This window comes from Triticum urartu, chromosome 4A (genome assembly GCF_056163025.1).
Source record: "Triticum urartu cultivar PI428250 chromosome 4A, HENAU_Tu73, whole genome shotgun sequence".
Lineage (NCBI taxonomy): Eukaryota > Viridiplantae > Streptophyta > Magnoliopsida > Poales > Poaceae > Triticum > Triticum urartu.
Genome location: NC_141876.1, coordinates 513,190,998 through 513,208,480, shown reverse-complemented (window position 1 = coordinate 513,208,480; position 17,483 = coordinate 513,190,998). Strand labels below are relative to the sequence as shown.

At 46.2% G+C, this 17,483-nt stretch overlaps 1 pseudogene; it reads left to right on the top strand.

Moving 5' to 3' along the window:
• The first annotated feature begins 4,756 nt into the window (after window positions 1-4,756).
• On the top strand, window positions 4,757-6,787 carry LOC125554049 (putative RNA 3'-terminal phosphate cyclase-like protein; annotated as a pseudogene).
• The last annotated feature ends 10,696 nt before the right edge of the window (window positions 6,788-17,483 follow it).

Genomic DNA, 17,483 nt, shown 5'->3' with positions numbered 1-17,483 from the left:
CAAGTGTTTGACTTGTGCTAATCAAGTTGAATAGGGGACGTAGCGTGTAGGCATAAATAATACTTCACCCGGCTGGGTATGATCTTTTTTCAGAGAAAACCAGCTTTGTCAATGCCATATATGATCTCGGGCACACACATCAATGCCATATTTTGGCTGGGCATGATCTGTTTTCAGAGAAAATCAACTTTGTCAATGCCATATATGAGCTCGTGCACACACATCAATGCCATTGATACATACAAAATTGCGACAAAAGCGTGTCGAACAAATGCCCCCCATTGAGTTGAGTTCGTGCGCGAAACGGACCAGACTCGGGTCGATGAAATTCAGTTCGACAAAAAAGTGCATTAAAACCGTGCAGCCGCCATAACATAAGAAAAATCATGGTGCCATAGGCTACCTGGACATTGCAGATTTTGTGATGTCTATTTCGAACAGCCGGATATCACTTTCAAATTCATTGCAGGCTAGTGGCATGCCAGCTCGACTAGCGGCGTTTTGTGATTCGCACTGCAGTCTCACCAGAGCTAGTACATAACCGGTTCTTTGTAGGTTGGGCTTGAAAGAGTAAGACAAACGCCCCGCATCAGCTCACCCGAGAGTTCTCATGGCACGGAGTTGATGTTTGCGAGAAAATCAACTCAACAATTCATTTGGCCATCAGCGTCTGTTCCGAGCATTTTTTTTTTACTTGCTCTAGTAGCATGGAGGTAAAAGACGCCACAAGTATGCATCATAGCGGTGTCTCACCCACTGATTTTTAACTAGCTCTCATGGGGAGAACCAGAGAAGGAATAGCGGGTAAATATGCAGTAGCATGCAATCGGCAACGATTAATCTTGCTTAATGCTTCCTTCTACCTGTTCCATCATCAGGGCCAAAGAAGATGACACCAAGCAGTGCCCCGGCAAGAACCTGGTGGTGCTCGTGGGCAGGCTGCTGGTGGTGGAGATGTTCCTCCGGTACTCACTTCGCGCAGATCACCGGGGCTCCGAATGGAGAGGAAGAGGAGGGTAACTTGTTGCACGCATCCTCCAATCAGCTGGATGTCTTTTGTTTATGATAGAAGAATGCTGCATGTTGGTGAAGCTTTTCTGATGTCTATGTCAGAAAAAGGAAACGTAAAAGTGATGCCTGAGGTCATGGATCCGCGTTGTGATGCCACGCACGTATCTACTCGCGGCGTTATTAGGCGTTTTTCTCAAAAGAAAAAAGAACTGCCATCATGTGATCACGAACGAACTAGAACGGCCGTGCGCGCGTTCGCTGGGACCTCCCAACGAGCATTCGCCAGTTAGCATTACATTTGTCTTTTTTAGGGGGGGAGGGGGGGTGGGGGGTCTGTGTGGAGGGACGACTTTTGATCTATTCATATTTAATCATGAGAGTACAATAAACATAAAAGAATAACAAAAATTGCATTCATATCCGTAGACGAACAACAAACGTATCCTAGCAAATTCACCAAAGAAAGATCCGCTGGAGACACACTTCCACACGTCTGCCGACTATGCTGCACGCATCACCATGACAGGGACTCGGGGAGGAGAACCTTATTCTATCTCCAGAGAGTCGCCGCCCTCTCGTTTTCCTAAGTAAGACACAAACCCTAACATAACTCAAAGAAACATCTAGAAACGAAGCCCTCCCACTGGCAAGGGCTGAGATCCATTGCCCCCCAATGGCCCTAAGGCCATCGGAGACGAGACGGACAGGTGATAGCGCCGGCGGGAAGCAGAGGAAACCTAGGCTTTTTTGGAGCTGAGGCGGCTGCTTACAGGTACTGGTACTGATGATTTAGTCTTGTTAGCATTATTGGGTACTTTTTACTTCTGTCGGTTATATACAATGATGTTGTTTTAAAAATTGCCCGCCCCCCAAAATATGAGATCGACCACTATTTTTTTATGGTTTTGCTAATTCTTAATTGTATATGAACTTCTAAACACTGAATTGATGTTGACCATCGTCGATTTGACATTGAGATGGGTATATCATTCTACATTTTTGAACTTCGATAAAAATATGTTATATTTTTATTAGTTCTAAGTAACCACTAATTACACAACATACTTTTTTAGACTTGCAAGAACATTCTTGTGAGTGAGAGAACAAGTTTACTGAGACACTAGATGAACAAATCATTCTAGGGAGGTGGACATTTTTTGATGGTGACACGGATGACGCTACGCCATGGACTACCTATGATACTACCTATAATACTCCCATTACGGACAACCTTAGCCTCTTGATCTCTGTACAACACCATCCATGCCCATATCGGCTACCGGCCCTACCAATGCATGCAACCAATAGATGCCCAGCAAGAGCAATAAGATCTCTATGCAACATCCATCCATGCCCATACTACGAATGCATGCAACCAATAGATGCCCAGCGAGAGCAATAAGATCTCTATGCAACATCCATCCATGCCCATACTACGAATGCATGCAACCAATAGATACCCAGCAAGAGCAATAAGATCTCTGTGCAACATCCATCCATGCCCTTATATGTGAGCTACCAGCCTACCAGCCCTACCAATCCATGCAACCAATAAATGCCTAGCAAGAGCAATAATTGAGATTTAAAAATTATATGGAGATGTGCATGCAGGCATGCATATCTAGATTGCCTGTAGTGAGTAGTATCTTAAGTTAGTATCATGTTAAAATATATTGTCTATCTCTGTCTATCAGTTTAAACTTTTGGAGCAACTGAGTGGAAGATGAATTTAATAACTAGTGTAGTATGATACTACCTCTGTAATGCATAGTATTATAAATTAGTATCTTAGGTGACCATTTTCATTGTCATGCATGACATATAGTAGCATAACATTTATTATGATACAATATCATGATCGATTTCTACTCAACCCTTTATTTCTTCATTTAATTTTATGTCGTCTCATCAAAATTGTCTAGTTGACATGCATAACACTAGCTATGATACTTTCATTACAGACAACCTTATTTCACTCCGTCGTCTTCCTCTCTTTCTAAAAGAAGTGGTGAAGAAGAAGATAGGGTATGTCGAAAAAACAAGAAGATAGGACTGTTGTATGATGCAAAAAGAAATGAAATTTTTCATGATGAAAAATCTCCTATGATAACATTTCTCCTTGTTCTTTCTATTGTTTTCTTCTATATTATTTTCTTCTGCGCGGTAGTAAAGGACTAAAGGTAGTACATTAGTACAGTCCGCTAGAGAAAAGGAGAGGAGAGGTCATGCTTACAGTTTGTCCCACACCTACTACACTACTGCTAAACCTCATCTTCTATCTGTATTATTGTACCTAAGGAACTAATATTGCATAACTAGTCAGGCTGTAGAGAGCATACACGCGTCCCGGTCCTGTCCATACATCATTGCATGAATGCACGGCACATGCCTTGTTGTGAACCCATGCGATAATAAATACTCCTTTTTTTAGACATTTCAAATGAATTACAATATATGAATGTATATAAATATATTTTAAAGCGTAGATTCATTTATTTTCTTTTGTATATAATCATTCGTTGGAATCTTTTAAAAGACTTATATTTAGAAACGGAGGAAGTATGTACTTCTTCATGTTATAATATAAAAGCGTTTTGACGAAGTGAGTAAGTACATATCTGTTGCGTTGCGCCGATGGCGACCACGCTCCTGCACCATTTTCTTCGAGTTGTTCAAACCAACGTCGGTGCCATGCATGCATGCACGTACGTACTGTACGATCGATCGATCGTTCAATCATCAGTGCCTGCCTGCCGCTTCCCGTGGGCGATCCACACGACTCTGGAAGGGCCGGCCGGGTTGGTGCGGCGTCGCTTGCTAGCTAATAGCTACCTGCCACCGATGCGCCACGTACGTACGGCGCCCGATCTGCCGTATCGATCTGCCCACTGGTCCTGCTCCAGATGCAGCGCGTCACGGGACGGGTGACCGGCTGTCCGGCAGATCGATTGACCACTCACGGGGCGGTTGTCTGTCCCTCTCGGTCCAGCTACACGCCTGGCAATCAACTCCATCCTTCCGAAATACTACTGTGAACAGAAAAGAACTTCTATCTTTCAGTGTTGCGTCGTATTAGAATCATGAATTCACGCACACGCACGCGGGGCGCCTCGTGCACGTCCATGATAGCTACCATACGCTGCCCACGAGACTGCAAGTGCAACTGCAGTATATCACGACATCATGTGCTGTTTATGTACACGTGCTAGCTGTCTTAGGGCGGGCAACCGCAGCGTGTTGCCACGTAGAGGCGACAAATATCGAAATGACGTTCGGCATCTGTTCCCGCACATAATAAAACCCATTAACAGTCGCGACAATAGCGCTCGCTGGTTGTGTCCACCTGTCTTTTACTATGTTGGTTTTACTGTGCCGAACGAAAGAGAAAAAAAAGAAGATGCAAACGCGTCCAGCGGTGAAAACCCTAGACTATTGTTTCCCCAATCCTACCGCGGCACGCTCTCCTTTCCGTGGGACTATGCTTCGGTGCCTTAAGGCACCTGCCTTTGTGTCTATGACATGTGGGTTCAATAGGTGGCTGGTCCACATGTCACCGACCCAAAGGCAGGAGCCTTTAAGGCACCGAAGCTGCGTCCCTTCCGTGCTCGTCCTTCCTCCTTCCCACGTCCCTTCCAGAGCCGCCTCCTTCCTCCATAATCCCCGCCCCCGATGAACGCACGACCAACCCCACCCCCGGCGAGGCGAGCGAGCGGCCTACCGTCCCCGGCGCCGGTGGCAGGCGAGGATGGGCCGCAACAATTCCTGGAGGCTCCCGGGCAGCCGAGACATCCGGCAGCGACTGGTGCTGGCGAGCTGACCTCCACCCCGATCACCATCAAGGACATCCGCGCTGGCGAGGGGGGCCTCCGCTCGCACGAGATGTCCCTCCTCCGCCTCCTCGACAAGGTCTCCGACGAGCACGTCATCGACGTCAACGACAAAGGCAAGGGCGCGTCGGCATGTGGCTTCTTCGATTTGGGCTGGCTGGTGGTTGACCGTGGTTGGGTTCGTTCGTAGGCAGGGAAGAAGGTCGGGTACAAGCCCGGGGTGGTCGTCGGCGGGAAGGACCTGGAGCACGACTGCGGGGTGCACCATGGGATCGGCTACTTCATCGAGCTGCTCCTTCTGCTCGGCCTCTTCGCCAGGTCGCCCTTGTCCGTTCGGCTCAAAGGTAAAAAGCTTTTGATTGTCCAGTTTCTGAGTGAGTTGTGTAGAATCAGCGAGATTTCGGGGGACTGTTGTTGCACCGTGCCACCATCAGGTCAATTGATTGCCATTTTTTACTCAAACTCCGGAAGCACGGTATTGGTTCATGCAGACGTTCTGCGATTTGGTTGTTCTAGATTCATTAGGTATCCAGTCTGATGCATTATTTGGTCCGGTTGGTTTGTTTCAATAGGTGTATGTGACTTGAGTTGACTTTGGTTGTGGATTATTTTGACAAAGGTGGTTTTATTGGGGTTTAGTCAATTGGTCGAAACTACAGTAAAACATAATAATCTTCCGATAAAACCACAGTAAAACAGCACCATCCAAACATATATGTAGTCTTTCAAAAACTGAGAAAATGCAGTTTGTTGAAACTATAGTATCCGTTGCCCACGCGTTGCAATACCAAGGTTTCAGAATACTACGGTATTTTTAAAAAAATGCCACCAAACTAGGCCTTAACAGTTTTGCTGAATTAACTGTCACCAAGTAAGCAAACCTTGGCTCTTCCTCATGAACTCATGATCCTTGTGGCCATTTATTTTTCCTAATGAAGATGTTGTTAACATGAGGTGCTCGGTAGTATGTGTCTCAAGCTTCACAAGCTTCCATAAGCCAATATCTGCAAAGGACTAGAAAGATAAGAATACTTCTTTAGTTCTGCACAAAATTGATGACCATTGCTGTCATTGATCATACAAAGTCTTTCACTTCTATGGAGTCTAAATTTGATGCGATGCTTGTAGGAATCACAAAATCGCTAGAAGGTTGATGGCCATCATTGTTACTGATCATACAACGCCTTTTGCTTCTGAATTAGTATGGAGTCTAAATGTGATGCCATTATTTTTAGGAATCACAAATGATACAAAGGACCCTTCTGTGGATACTTTCCAAATGGTTACGTTGCATATGCTCAAGCATTTTGGCGTTCCTCTTGAGGGAATGTAGCTCAAAATTGAAAGCCCGGGAGTTCCTCCTCATGGTGGAGGTGAAGTGCTTCTTCGAGTTCCCAATATAAACAATATATAAAAGGTCTGTTGGAGTTTACTTCTGCTCACGTTTCGTGATTTCTGTTGACATTCCCCTTCTAATATCATGTGTTTTTGCAGGCAGTTAATTGGGTTGTTGAAGGCATGGTAAAGAGGATAAGAGGTGTAGCATTCTCCACCATAGTATCTCCATGGATTGTAAGCCGTATCCACTATGCTGCATGTGGACTCTTCAATAAGTTTATTCTAGATGTTCAGATCTTCACTGATCAGAGAGCTGTTTCATCTCGTGGATGTGGATTGTACGTTTCCAGCTTAAAGTAGAACCTATTTAATTTTATGTTAGTGGGTCCTGCTATTCAAAAATTTAAATGTATTCATCTTTTGGCAGGTCAGCAGGCTATGCCGTATCTGTAATTGCTGAGACCACAACAGGCTGTCTGATTTCTGCAGATGCTACTGTGAGTTATCCCAATGTTGATGAAATGAGTGAACAATCTGAGAAGCCCGAGCAAGTTGCATCGATGCTGCTAGAAGAGGTGGCTCAAAGAGGAGTTGTTGACTCAACACACTAGGTATGGTATTTCATTCTAGTTTATTCCTTTCTTAGCAGGCTGGTGGCAGATATTTTTTTATATTTTTTATGATTATGTAAATTGCAGGTTGATGATACTAAAGAAAAGGGGGTTTGAGTTGAAACAAAGAAGTGTATTTCTGAGAGGTTAGATGACGAGGTTGGGAGATTTCAACAATTAGTTAAATGCTATTTACTTGAATTCAGATTGTTATTGAAATTCCTAGTAACCTATTTTGTTTCGTATTCTCTCAACTCATGTTGCTCATTCTTGATCATTCATGATTTAGAAGATGTGTTCGTAATCTAAATGCTATATCTATGTACTTATCTTATATGTGCATTTGGCTTGCACTGCCTACTCACAAACATGATAACACTACAAAAAAAAAGACACATCCGTGACATTTTGAGCCGAACGGAATTTTTTTCTGTCATACATATGACACTTCTATGATGATAATTGTGACAAAACCCGGTATCATCATAAATGTGGTGGGCTCCTACTTTTATGACAAAAAATCATGACAGAAAATGGGCTTTTCGTCCTGGGCGGGACGGAGATGCAGCTGCATGACATTCTTTGGGCCGTCCATGACGGAAAAAACCATGGTAGAAGCAAGGGCGAGGAAAATTTCAGGGAGTTCCCGGTTACGGCGGGAGGTCGGGGCCCGAGCGATGCGCGTTTCTCTCATACACGTACGCGCGCGTGTGCGAGGCTTGGCTCTAACTGAACCCGAGTGATTGCACTGCAGGCTACGCGTTACTGAACCCGAGCAATCGATCGATGGTTGTTAACTGAACCCTATCGAGCGATTCCTTCGCTACTGCTGCTAACTGAAGCCGATCAATACTGCCTCCAGGATGAACAGTGAGCGTTGCGGGGGGGGGGGGGTGGATGAATAGTGAGCGGTGGCGTTGCCTTTGGATGAACATGACCTCGTGGTGTGGAGGGCTGGATGAACAGTAGACGGTGAAGGGGTGCCCGTGGAGGGGTGGTTGAACAGGACCCCATGGTGTCGAGGGCTGGATGAACAATAGACGGTGGAGGGGTGGTTGAACAGTAGCCGGTGGAGTAGTGCGCGGTGGAGGCTGGATGAACAGGAGCCCGTGGAGGCTGGAGAAGGTCGACGGTAGCCCGTGGAGGCTGGAGGAGGTCGACGGTGGAGATGAACAGTATCCCGTGGAGTCCCGTTTTACGGTACGCCACACCCCTCCTGATGAACAGGACCCCCATTTCGACCGTAGGAGGTCTGTTTCGTCCGTTTTGCGGTACGCCACACCCCTCCCGATCAACAGGACCCCCGTTTCGACCATAGGAGGTCCGTTTCGTCTGTTTTGCGGTACGCCGCACCCGTCCCGATCAACAGGACCCCCGCTTCGACCGTAGGAGGTCCGTTTCGTCCGTTTTGCGGTACGCCAGACCCCTCCCGATTAACATGATCCCGTTGCGAACGTGGCCGTTCGAACACAAGGTCGTTTCCTCCGTTCCGCGGTACGCCAGGCCTCGTTTCCATCGTCTATTCCGTCTAAGCCCTCCCGATGAACACGACCACGTATTTCGTTCCGACCCAGCCGGTTGGGTCCCACGCGTTCCGTTGCCTCCCGATGAACACGACGCGTTCCGTTGCCTTCCCATGAACACGACGCATTCCGTTGCCTCCTCATGAACACGACGACGACGCTGTTTCTTCGTTCCGACCCAGCCATGTCAACGAGCCCTCGCCATACGTATGCGCGAGTAGGCGTTCGAGACCCCGCCCGTATGTACACATACGTGGCCGTATTTTCTTTCTTGCACCCTGACCATTGTAGGTACGTGTACATGCTACGTGCGCGCCTCTACTATGACACGTGCGCGCCTCTACATTCACCAGTATATATGTACGTACACGTTCGCGACCAGAATGACAACGCTACGTATGCTTCGACCAGGTGGGTCCCGACTATCAGGCACTTCCTTGCATGCGAAGATGTAGCTGGTGGGTCCCAGCTGTCAAGGGGCGAATCGTTTTGTTTTTTTGCCCGGACGCACTTCCTTGCGTGCGAAGGTGTAGCTGGTGGGTCCCAGCAGTCAGGGGGGAAACATTTTTTTCATGAAATACGGTGGCCCGTCCGGTGGGTCCCCGCTGTCAGGTGGAGGAATAATTATTTTGCGCGTAATAAGGAGGCACTTCCTTGCTGCGGACGTGGACCCAGCTGTCAGCGTCTCCACGCACAGTACTCTTCCGATAGAAGTCGGTCGTTGATCAAATTGACCATGCCGCGCCGAGAGCACCATGGCGGTGGACGACAGCGAGGCCTAGGAAGGGGACGAGACGGAGGCAGGAAAGACTCGACAGTTGTTTCCCACGCGGAGGGGAGTACGACTGTACGAGGGTTTACTGGTTCGTCTGCCGTCGCCGGATAATAACAACAGGTGTGGGTGAGTAGAGGGATGGCTAGGCCAGCGACGGGAGTACGGTGGAGCGGTGAGGCATGCGCGGCAGCACAGCCGGCCGCGGGAAGGAGGGAGCAGACAGTCCTGCCGGCGCTTGTTTGAGCGGCTGGAGCAGGAAGAACAGAGATTGAAGAAGCACGACGGCTGTTGGATGGACATCCAACAGTCAGTGCTTGTGCGTCAACCTTTTTTTAGGAAAGCCTCAAATTTGTGGAAAACAACATACAACCCATCTGCCATTATTTCTAATAATTTACAGCCCATTTGCTAATTCTTAAGGTTTTTTTGAGCCCATATTCTTTTTGTTAGCATTACACCCCATATTGTGGCCACGGTTAAAAATTATACGAAATTTTGCATATTTCGGTGCTGTCCGAACTATTTTTAATCCCAAAATTTCGACTCACATTCAAACTGATTTTAAAAATAAATGTATATCAATATAAAATCCAACAAATTCTCCACGCATAAAAATTAATGTAATTTAAAATCTTGAAATGAAAAAAAGATATTTGAAACTAATTGCCGGTTTGATGTGTTTTAAAAATGTACAGCCCATTTCTCATTACTGATGGACCATTTTCTCAGCCAGCCGAATGAAAGCTCTCCTCATCTTGAAAGATTTGCAGCCCAATAGGCCTAACAAAGCGACTTACTTGGCAAATCAAAAAAAAAACTGGGTTGTGGCCGTTGACCCAACTGTCAGCCTCTCCACGTACAGTACTCTTCCGATGGAAGTCGTTCCTTGACCACGTTGACCACGCCACGCAGAGAGCACCACGACGGTGGACGACGGCGAGGCCTAGGAAGAGGACGATGTGGAGACAGGGAAGACGCGGCAGTGAAAGCCCGCACGGAGAGGAGTACAAGGGTTCACTGGTTCAACTGCGGTGTGAGGCTGCCGTCGCCGCAGGGCCTGGCCAGCGGTGGGAATAGTAGGGGGCGGTGAGGCCTCTGCGGCAGCACAGCCGGCCACGGGAGGCAGGAGCATGCGGCACGACCGGCGCTGCTTTGGGCGGCTGGAGCAAGAAGACCAGAGATTGAAGAAGCACTACGGCCGTTGGATGGACATCGTACGGTCACTGGAGGTAGAATCATTCATATTGACTAAGTTGACAAAGCCCTTCGTCCCCGTCAACTTAGTAGGACCACAAGTCGGCCTCCCACCAAGGTGGGTCCCAACTAGCCGGGGGAGTATTCATTTTATTGTGCATAATAAGGAGGCACTTTCTTGCGTGCGAAGATATAGCTGGTGGGTTCGACATGTCAGCGGGGGGAACGTTTTTTTCGCAAAATACAGAGGCCCTTCCGGTGGGTCCCAGCTGTCAGGTGTAGGAATCATTATTGTGCGCGTACAGTCCACGGCCGATGGATGTCGTTCGTTGACCACGTTGATCAGGCCGCGCCGAGAGCACCATGGCGGTGGACGACAACGAGGCCTAGGAAGGGAACGACACGGAGCCAGGGAAGACTCGGCAATGGTTGCCCACGCGGTGGGGAGTACGAGGGTTTACTGGTCCGGCTGCCGTCGCCGGAAAATAACAGGAGGTGTGGGTGAGTAGAGGAATGGCCTGACCAGCAATGAAGTAGGATGGGGCGGTGCGGCCTGTGCGGCAACACAGCCGGCCACGGGACGCAGGAGCAGGCAGTCCCACCGGAACTGGTTTGGGCGGCTAGAGCAAGAAGATCAGATATTGAAGACGCAGCACGGCCGTTGGATTAACATCCAACAATCACTGCTGTTAGAATCGTTTGTGGACTAAGTTGACAAAGCCAAAGTACACGTCAACCTAGTAGACCCACAAGTCAGCCTCCAAATCTGTCCCAAACAACATACAGCCCGGAATTTCTAGCGAGATTCAAATTAATTTTAAATCTAAATATACCTTAATTTAAATTCAATGAAATTTTACCCGCACAAAAACAATGAAATTTAAAATATCAAAATCCGAAAGAAAACTGTATTTTGGAACTAATTGCCTATTTGCTGTATTTTTTCATTTTACAGCCCATTTATTATTACTTATAGCCCATTTCTAATTACTTATAGCCCATTTTCTCGGCAAAATGCATGCCTCCTCGTCTTGAAAGATTTCCGGCCCAGAAGGACGTAGAAAAGCAAGTAGGCCTACGTTGGTTATTCTGCAAAAAAGAAAATAGCTGGCTAGCCATTTTCAGAAAGGAAAAAAACAAATTGGGCGGGTCATGTGCTAAACATATAAAATAAAAGCCTGGGTTAGACGGGCCACGGGTCCCACACAACCCAGTTGATACCCTACTCTGTCCCGAAAAAATAAAATTACTGCGCGCGCTGCTGGGTCCCTACTGTCATCCTCACCATGTACAATCATCTCCTTATTCTTCTCGGTTGTTGACCATATTGACATCACTGGAGGGCGGCGCCGCGGCGAGCAAACCAAGGCGGAGGACGATGGTGAGGCCTCGGACGGGAACGAACAGGAGCCGGGGAAGATCACAGTCAGCCGTGGGAGGCGGGAGCAGGCGGTCCCGCCGGCGCTGGTTTGGCTTTGGCGGCTCAAGGAAGAAGAGACTAAAGAAACGCGACAAACGTTGAATGTCAATCCAACAGTCAAGGTTGGCACAATCGTTTGTTGACTAAGAGGACACCAAGTAGAAAATAGCGAGGAAAATGCGTTCGTCTGCCGTCCTCCTCACAGGGAACGTTCGCCACATAAGTGACTAGCACCCTTGGTTTTCAACCGAGAGGTCTGGGTTCGAGTCCCAGGAACTCTCAATTTTGTCCTCCTTCCTTCCTCGCAAAAAAAGGAAAATAAAATCAAAGACTTGGGAAGGCGTACAGAACAAGCTAGTGTACCAGTAAAGAGACATTGCCGAGTTTTAGAAAAAAGAAAGACGTGCTCCTGTAGCTGGTTCGAATCCAAACATAGACTATGAATATATATGGTGCTATGCTACTCTGCAAGTAATGAAACTGACATATCCAACGTTCGCTTCTCCTCGTCTCTACTTACTCTGCCTAGCATCAGAAGCTCTGGCCACAGCAACCATGTCCGCTGGCTGCTCGTCCACCTGCTCTTCAGCAGGCAACAACCAGATATGCGCCAAGTCGCCACCCGTACCATCGCCTGTGGGTCTCATCACACCCCCGCCGGCACGCGCACCGCAGCCGATTGCTCATCGCAACCCGCTACCGTTGGTGTGGTGCCACTGCTGCAAATCACGCAGAGTCATCCGTCGCGTCTCAACCACAATCTGCAACCCTGGCAGAGTCTTATACAAATGCCCGAATCATGGGGTAATAATATGTTTAAGTGTTGTTCTGCTGCTTTCAGTTGCTGATTTTTTTAATAGTTTGGTTGATGATCTTCCAATTTGATTCATGCAGAAAAGGGAAGATTCGTGTGATTTGTATTTCTGGGAAGTTGCTGATGTGGGGGAATGCAACTACACTGATTATTTGGTTAGCCGAGGAATCCCAATACCAGCAGGTTGGGGTGTTGGACAAGTAACTGAAAGAACGACAGAAGAGGAAGATGCAGAGAAGAAGGTTAAAGATGCAGTTCCTCTGATCATGGCCAAGCAACAGCTCCTGAACGACCTTGATAGCAATGATGAGATGAAAGAGCTTCTGAAGATAATGGGCAAAATCGATGTGCTCTGTAGGATGATTGTCTCTTTATTTGAAGTGTATGTAGCACTCGTGATGTATTCAGTGGCTACGACATGAGCAGTTTGCTGAAACTAGTAATGAATGAAACCTGTGTAGCAGGCTGGGCATAGTGTTGTGAACATCTAATGATTTCTATTAACGGAATTCAGGGGGTATCCCCTTTTGCTCATATAAATAAATAAATAGCAGAGGCCCTGTCGGGTCAGTTTTGTTCTCATTCGAAGATGTCGAGCAAATTGCAGTCCAATAGCAAACTATGTCATCAAATTCAAGTTTCACAGCCAAATATGAGTATAACTAAACAACAATGTCATCATGTTTTAGTTTTCATACAATCACCAAACACAAATCGGCATACATAACAAGTGATGTTCTCATAGCAAAATACTAAAAAATATGTCCATCAGGTTTCAGTTGTCATAGCAAACACAATTTCACATAGTAGATAAAAAACATCTTCTGACAGGCAAATACGACAAAAGCAATGTAATCATCATCCGCAGCAGCAGCGTCAACATCTTCGCCATGTGTATCAGTCTAAATCGTAATTCCCCATGGTGTCATCTTCTTCTTCGTCCTCAACGTCCTCGAACGTTGGCTTCTTCTTGATCAACTCTTGTATGTCCACAACACGACATGCAATCTTTTCGCCGGCGTCATTAACGTGATGGTTCTCAAAGATATTAGGAACATCTGTGTTATCTTGTACATCAGGAGCAGTGTAAGAATCATCTTGTTCTGAAACTTCATTAAACGAATTCCTCTACTCAAACCTTTGCAATACTCTCCAGTCATCGCTACGTGTAAATGTGTCTTCCAAGAAAAATATCTGTGTTGCTTGATTTTCCAAAATAAAAGGCTCATTGGTCTGGTACGCCGCCTTGACATTGATGGATTTGAAATAATCATCAGCTCTGGGTTTTGCGATCCTAGAAAACAGGTTATACCAACGACAACACAACAGAACCACACACCGATGATCCTTGAAACTGGAGATATACTGCAACTGAACAATGTCTGTTATGTTAGCATACATTTCAGTTGTCTCTTTGTCATACGTATCTGTGCTCATGATGGCACTGTTTTGTGTCTTCCTGCCTTCGTCTCGTGCAAGGGTGTTGTAGCGCACATCTCCAACAATGCAAGATTCATAATGTCTTACCCGAGTATCAGGACCCATTGCTAGTGAGTAAAGGGCATCATCAACAGCCTGCCCATCCTCCCGCATCTTCTTAACCTATGGTTAGAAAATAGACAAGCTGATCATCTTATGTACTTAATATATTAAAAAAACTGACAGTGCACTTCAAAAGCTTACATGGTGCTTGAACCATTTCGCAAATCCTGCCATAAACAGTTTATCAATGTTTCTTGGATTTTGCGGCAGTAACTCCTCTTTGTAGATGCTGCACAACATAGTGATCACGTCAAACATCTAAATATATAAGAATGTGCTGCAAGTTTAGTAGATTACAATGTATAAGGTGCAGTACTGCACTTACTTGATATAAGGTAGTATCTCAGGATAATTATTCAACACATACCAAATCATTTTGTCCAAATCTTTAGGTTTGTCCTCTTGTTGACTCTTCACTGTAACTCGAACAGAATAATCGAAAACATTGAGCCCGGGATTGTCTTCACCCACCTCTTTGCTAAGATAATCAGTTGTTTCAATGTATTTTGAGCAGAATGTCAACGCTTCTGTAGTAATGTAGGCCTCTACAATGGAGCCCTCGGGTCTAGCTCTGTTCCTAACATAGCCCTTGAAAGTGCCTAGCCGCCTTTCAATAGGGTACATCCAGCCATACTATACTGGACCTCTAAGTAGTGCCTCGTCAGGTAGATGAACAGCCAAATGCACCATCACATCAAAAAAGGCTGGAGGATATATCTTCTCAAGGTCGCATAGGATAGTTGGTATCTTGTCTCTAAGACGCTCCAAACACTAGTAGAAAAAGGATCAAACGTGAAGCACATTAGTGCCGGTTTGAATTTGAGCCGGCACTAATGTGTACATTAGTGCCAGTTCCAACGGCTAGCCGGGCCGCTCTCATTAGTACCGGTTCGTGGCGAACCTTTAGCACCGGTTCGTGCCATGAACCGGTACTAAAGTGAGTGGTGGCAGGATGTTGTCAGTCCGGGGCCCCTCCAGCACCTTTAGTACCGGGTCGTATCACGAACCGGTACTAAAGGTCGTCCTACATAGACCCTTCGTCCACCCGAGCTCGCTCTGTTCTTCCCCTTTCCCTCTCCTCTCTATTCTTTCCCCTCTTCCTCTCAAGCTCATCACACATTTTGCCCAAGATTTGAAGGCCCCCATCCATTCAAATGATCACAAAGGTTAGCAACTCTTTCCTTTCATCTCTCATTGCTAGATTAGCTCGTGCAATGCTTTATATAGTGATTGATTTTTGAGTTTAGTAATTTGGGAGGAATTATATATATGTGCTAGTATTTGATTTATATGCAATTTGAGGTCAAAAATAACACTTAGTTTTGCATATGTAGGTGTGGTTTACTTAGTACCTTCTAAATCTCCATCGTAACCACCGTCGATCGCTCGCAACGTCCCGTCGCCGGCACCACCTTGTGGTGAGCTCTTGTTCATGAAGTTTTATATAAAAAAATGATGTTTGTGTGATTTGGATATATAGTTACTCGTATAATTATCTTACCCATACGTTGTTTGTTATGCATAGTGCCATGGTTTTGATATCCGTTCCCGTCGGCCCTCATCCGGGTTATGATTCAGATGTGGTATATTCTCTTTTAAAACTATTCATTGCATTTCGTGTTTATGACAAATTATGCCCATCAAGTTGACATAGATATTTGTATGTAGGAGGTAGTTGAACCCGAAATTCCAACCGACCCTATTGTCGAGAGGTTAAATTTAGTTCAAAGAGAAAACGAGGATTTGAAGGAAAAATTGAAAAGAATTGAGGGGGAGAAGATGGAATTGGAGTTGCATGTTGCCGATGTCGTCGATGATCACAAGATTAAGATGGAGAAAATGCGCTTGAAGATTAGAAAGATTAGAAAATATGCCATTCATAGTGAGGCTTGGTATCATTATGCTGTTGGATCAATTGTTACCTTAGTTGCGATCTTGATCGCATTTGTTGTTGCATTTAAATTCTTTAGCTAGAGAGTTATTTGTTTGTTGCATTGAAGTGTTGTATGCTCTTTATGTATGAACTTTATGTATTGTATTAATTTGATGTTTTCGGTGCTGTGTGTTGAAGATGAGCCGGCAATGGATGTACGATGACCGATGCTCTCCTGAGTTCATTAATGGCGTGCGTACTTTTCTGCTTGCGGCTGAGGCAAACAAGCGAGCAGATGGTTTTATGCATTGTCCATGTGTTGGCTGTAAGAATGGTCGCAATTACTCTATGTCAAGAACCATTCACGTCCACCTGTTTGAGTCCGGTTTCATGCCCCACTATAATGTTTGGACCAAGCATGGAGAAAGAGGGGTTATGATGGAAGAAAATGAAGAAGAAGAGGACGACGACAACTATCCTGGCCATGGGTTCCCTGAATACGATGATACAACAATGAGGGAAGAAGCTGAGCCGGTAATGCGGGAAGAAGCTGAGTCGGCAATGCGGGAAGAAGCTGAAGAAGAGGCATCGGATGAGCCCGTTGATGATCTAGGTCGGGCCATTGCCGATGCAAAGAGAAAATGCGCAAGTGATTTGGAGAAGAAGAAGTTGTAGCACATGTTAGAGGATCACAAAAAATTGTTGTACCCGAATTGCGAAGGTGACAAGAAAAAGATGGGCACCGCACTGGAATTGCTGCAATGGAAGGCAGATAATGGTGTATCTGACAAGGGATTTGGAAAGTTGTTGGTAATGATAAAGGATATGCTTCCAAAGGACAATGAATTGCCCGAGAGTACGTACAAGGCAAAGAAGGCTGTCTGCCCTCTAGGGTTAGAGGTGCAGAAGATACATGCATGCCCTAATGATTGCATCCCCTACCGCCGTGAGTACGGGGATTTGAACGCTTGCCCGGTATGCGGTGCATTGCGCTATAAGCTCAGCCGCGATGACCCTGGTGATGTCGAGGGCAAGCGCCCCAGGAATAAGATTCCTGCCAAGGTGATGTGGTATGCTCCTATAATACCACGGTTGAAACGTTTGTTCCAAAACAAAGAGCATGCCAAGGCGATGCAATGGCACAGAGAAGACCGTAAGAAAGACGGAAAGTTGAGAGTACCCGCTGACGGGTCGCAGTGGAGAAAAATCGAAAGAAAGTATGGGAAGGAGTTTGCAGATGACGCAAGGAACGTATGGTTTGGTCTAAGCGCAGCCGCAGATGGCATTAATCCTTTTGGGGAGCAGAGCAGCAACCATAGCACCTAGCCTGTGACTCTATGTTTGTATAACCTTCCTCCTTGGTTGTGCATGAAGCGGAAGTTCATTATGATGCCAGTGCTCATCCAAGGCCCTAAGCAACCCGGCAATGACATTGATGTGTACCTAAGGCCATTAGTTGAAGAACTCTTACAACTGTGGAATGGAACAGGTGTACGTGCGTGGGATGAGCACATGGGGGAAGAATTTGACATAAAGGCGTTCCTGTTCGTGACCA